We start from the raw sequence: 5,265 nt of genomic DNA on the forward strand, positions 1-5,265 counted from the left end.
GTGACAAGACTTCCGCCAGCTCCTCGCCGTCCACACGACCAAGAAGACCAGCCAACACCAGCGAGCGCCACCCACCTTCCGGTCGATGCCGCCACCCACCGTCCAGAGCCGCCGCCCTGGGAACCACGGCAGGCAACCCTACGAACTGAAAAGTACCGGTCGTCACCGCCGAGCGAGGTCTCCGGAGATCGGAGATGCCGGAGAGGGGATCCCCTTCCAAATCGACGACAAGCAGCCCCCTTGGCTGCCAGCGTCAGGGATCTGGGATAGAGGTGGGCAAGCACAAGGGCCCGGGGCCCCTGCCCCGGCCTTGCACACGGAAGCCAGATGGCCACCCTACCCGGCCTCGTCAGAATCGCCGCCCTGAACCGCCGCGCCGCCAAGGCCGCGCACGCCCCCGCCTCGGATCGGAATCGCCCCCCCCCCTCCCGCAATCCGATTTGGACCCTGCGCGCGTCGCCCGCCGTCGACCGCACCGAAGCGCCGTCGCCGCCGCGAGCACGCCAAACACCTGGAGCCTCCACGCCGCGGACGAGCCGCCGCGCCACCGCGCCCCCCCGACCAGCACGGCGCCCCCGGCGACAGCTGATACGTCTCCGACGTATCGATAATTTCTTATGTTCCATGCCACATTATTGATGATATCTACATGTTTTATGCATACTTTATGTCATATTTATGCATTTTCCGGCACTAACCTATTAACGAGATGCCGAAGAGCCGATTGTCGTTTTCTGCTGTTTTTGGTTTCAGAAACCCTAGTAAGGAAATATTCTCGGAATTGGACGAAATCAACGCCCAGGGGCCTATTTTTACACGAAGCTTCCAGAAGACCGGAGGACTTACGAAGTGGGGCCACGAGGCGCCGCCACAACAGGGCGGCGCGGCCTGGGCCTTGGCCGCGCGGCCCTGGCGTGTGGGGCCCTTGTGTGGCCCCCTGACCTGCCCTTCCGCCTACATATAGTCTTCGTCGCGAAACCCCCAGTACCGAGAGCCACGATACGGAAAACCTTACAGAGACGCCGCCGCCGCCAATCCCATCTCGGGGGATTCAGGAGATCGCCTCCGGCACCCTGTCGGAGAGGGGAATCATCTCCCGGAGGAATCTTCACCGCCATGGTCGCCTCCGGAGTGATGATTGAGTAGTTCACCCCTGGACTATGGGTCCATAGCAATAGCTAGATGGTCGTCTTCTCCTTATGTGCTTCATTGTCGGATCTTGTGAGCTGCCTAACATGATCAAGATCATCTATCTGTAATGCTATATGTTGTGTTTGTTGGGATCCGATGGATAGAGAATATTATGTTATGTTGATTATCAATCTATTACCTATGTGTTGTTTATGATCTTGCATGCTCTCCGTTATTAGTAGAGGCTCTGACCAAGTTTTTACTCTTAACTCCAAGAGGGAGTATTTATGCTCGATAGTGGGATCATGCCTCCATTAAATCTGGGACGAAGTGACGTAAAGTTCTAAGGTTGTGGATGTGTTGTTGCCACTAGGGATAAAACATTGATGCTATGTCCGAGGATGTAGTTATTGATTACATTACGCACCATACTTAATGCAATTGTCCGTTGTTTGCAACTTAATACTGGAAGGGGTTCGGATGATAACCTGAAGGTGGACTTTTTAGGCATAGATGCATGCTGGATAGCGGTCTATGTACTTTGTCGTAATGCCCAATTAAATCCCACTATACTCATCATATCATGTATGTGCATGGTCATGCCCTCTCTATTTGTCAATTGCCCAACTGTAATTTGTTCACCCAACATGCTATTTATCTTATGGGAGAGACACCTCTAGTGAATCTGTGGACCCCGGTCCATTCTTTACATCCGAAATACAAACTGCCGCAATTGTTCTTTACTGTTCTTTGCAAACAATCATCATCATCCACACTATACATCTAATCCTTTGTTTACAGCAAGCCGGTGAGATTGACAATCTTGCTGTTACGTTGGGGCAAAGTTCTGTGATTGTGTTGTGCAGGTTCCACGTTGGTGCCGGAATCCCTGGTGTTGCGCCGCACTACATTCCTCCGCCATCAATCTTCAACGTGCTTCTTGACTCCTCCTGGTTCGATAAACCTTGGTTTCTTTCTGAGGGAAAACTTGCTACTGTGCACATCATACCTTCCTCTTGGGGTTCCCAACGGACGTGTTAACTACGCGCAATCAAGCTCTTTTTCTGGCGCCGTTGCCGGGGAGATCAAGACACGCTACAAGGGGAGTCTCCACTTCCAATCTCTTTACTTTGTTTTTGTCTTGCTTTGTTTTACTTTATTTACTACTTTGTTTGCTGCACTTATATCAAAACACAAAAAAATTAGTTGCTAGTTTTACTTTATTTACTGTCTTGTTCTCTATATAAAAAACACACAAAAAATTAGTTACTTGCATTTACTTTATTTAGTTTGCTTTATTTACTACTGCTAAAATGGGTACTGTTGAGAATACTAAGTTGTGTGACTTCACTAGTACAAATAATAATGATTTCCTATGCACACCTATTGCTCCACCTGCTACTACAACAGAATTCTTTGAAATTAAACCCGCTTTATCGAATCTTGTTATGAGAGAGCAATTTTCCGGTGTTAGTTCCGATGATGCTGCTGCCCATCTCAATAATTTTGTTGAATTGTGTGAAATGCAAAAGTATAAAGATGTAGATGGTGACATTATAAAATTAAAATTGTTTCCTTTCTCATTAAGAGGAAGAGCTAAAGATTGGTTGCTATCTCTCGCCTAAGAATAGTATTGATTCCTGGACTAAATGCAAGGATGCTTTTATTGGTAGATATTATCCCCCTGCTAAAATTATATCTTTGAGGAGTAGCATAATGAATTTTAAACAATCGGATAATGAGCATGTTGCACAAGCTTGGGAAAGAATGAAATATTCGGTTAAAAATTGCCCAACCCATGGACTGACTACTTGGATGATCATCCAAACCTTTTATGCAGGACTGAACTTTTCTTCGCGGAACCTATTGGATTCAGCTGCTGGAGGTACCTTTATGTCCATCACTCTTGGTGAAGCAACAAAGCTTCTTGATAATATGATGATTAATTACTCGAATGGCACACGGAAAGAGCTCCACAAGGTAAGAAGGTAAATTCCGTCGAAGAAACCTCTTCCTTGAGTGATAAGATTGATGCTATTATGTCTATGCTTGTGAATGATAGGACTAATGTTGATCCTCATAATGTTCCGTTAGCTTCATTGGTTGCTCAAGAAGAACATGTTGATGTAAACTTCAGTAAAAATAATAATTTCAACAACAATGCTTATCGGAACAATTCTAGTAACAAGTATAGGCCATATCCTTATAATAATGGTAATGGTTATGGTAATTCTTATGGGAATTCTTACAACAATAATAGGAACACACCCCTGGACTTGAAGCTATGCTTAAAGAATTTATTAGTACACAAACCGCTTTTAACAAATCTGTTGAAGAAAAGCTTGGGAAAATTGATATACTTGCTTCTAAAGTCGATAGTCTTGTTGCTGATGTTGATCTTTTGAAATCGAAAGTTATGCCTAATGAAAATCATAATAATAAAATTGTTACTATAGCAAATGACATCCAAGTTCGAATTAATGAGAATATTAGATTGATGGCCGAATTGCATGCTAGGTGGGAAAAAGAAGAAAATGAAAAACTAGCTAAAGAGAATAATGTAGCTAAAGTTTGGACTATTACCACCACTAGCAATGCTAATGCTCCACATGTTGCTGCACCTCCTACTAATAATGGTAAAAGAATTGGTGTTGGCAATGTTTCCACTTCTAATGCAAAGCCTGCAAAACTGCCGGAAACTGCTAAAACTGCTGAAATTTTTTCCAACATTGGGGATGATGATCCCATTGCTTTAGATTATAATGGTTTGGATTTTGATGATTGCCACATCTCTGAAGTTATAAAGTTCTTACAAAAACTTGCTAAGAGTCCTAATGCTAGTGCTATAAACTTGGCTTTCACAAAACATATTACAAATGCTCTCATAAAAGCTAGAGAAGAGAAACTAGAACGTGAAGCTTCTATTCCTAGGAAGCTAGAGGATGGTTGGGAGCCCATCATTAAGATGAAGGTGCAAGTATTTCCGTTATGCCTAAGAAAATCTATAATATGCTTGACTTGCCACCATTGAAAAATTGTTATTTGGATGTTAATCTTGCTGATCATTCTACAAAGAAACCTTTGGGGAAAGTTGATAATGTTCGCATTACCGTTAACAATAACCTTGTCCCCGTTGATTTTGTTGTCTTGGATATTGAATGCAATGCATCTTGTCCCATTATATTGGGAAGACCTTTTCTTCGAACTATTGGAGCTATCATTGATATGAAGGAAGGTAATATTAAATATCAATTTCCTCTCAAGAAAGGTATGGAACACTTCCCTAGAAAGAGAATGAAGTTACCTTTTGATTCTATTATTAGAACAAATTATGATGTTGATACTTCGTCTCTTGATAACACTTGATATACACTTTCTGCGCCTAGCTGAAAGGCGTTAAAGAAAAGCGCTTATGGGAGACAACCCATGTTGTTAATACAGTACTTTTATTTTATATTTGAGTCTTGGAAGTTGTTTATTACTGTAGCAACCTCTCCTTATCTTAGTTTTGTGCATTGTTGTGCCAAGTAAAGTCTTTGATAGTAAGGTTCATACTAGATTTGGATTACTCGCGCGAAACAGATTTCTTTGCTGTCCCGAATCTGGGCCTAATTCTCGGTAGGTAACTCAGAAAATTATGCCAATTTACGTGAGTGATCCTCAGATATGTACGCAACTTTCATTCAATTTGAGCATTTTCATCTGAGCAAGTCTAGTGCCTCAATAAAATTCGTCTTTACGAACTGTTCTGTTTTGACAGATTCTGCCTTTTATTTCGCATTGCCTGTTTTGCTATGCTTGATGGATTTTTCTATTCCATTGACTTTCAGTAGTTTTGTGCAATGTCCAGAAGTGTTAAGAATGATTATGTCACCTCTGAACATGTAAATTTTAATTGTGCACTAACCCTCTAATGAGTTGTTTTGAGTTTGGTGTGGAGGAAGTTTTGAAGGATCAAGAGAGGAGGATGATACAATATGATCAAGGAGAGTGAAAGCTCTAAGCTTGGGGATGTCCCGTGGTTCACCCCCGCATATTTTAAGAAGACTCGAGCGTCTAAGCTTGGGGATGCCCAAGGCATCCCCTTCTTCATCGACAACATTATCGGGTTCCTCCCCCGAAACTATATTTTTA

This window comes from Lolium rigidum, chromosome 7, assembly GCF_022539505.1.
Source record: "Lolium rigidum isolate FL_2022 chromosome 7, APGP_CSIRO_Lrig_0.1, whole genome shotgun sequence".
Classification (NCBI taxonomy): Eukaryota; Viridiplantae; Streptophyta; class Magnoliopsida; order Poales; family Poaceae; genus Lolium; species Lolium rigidum.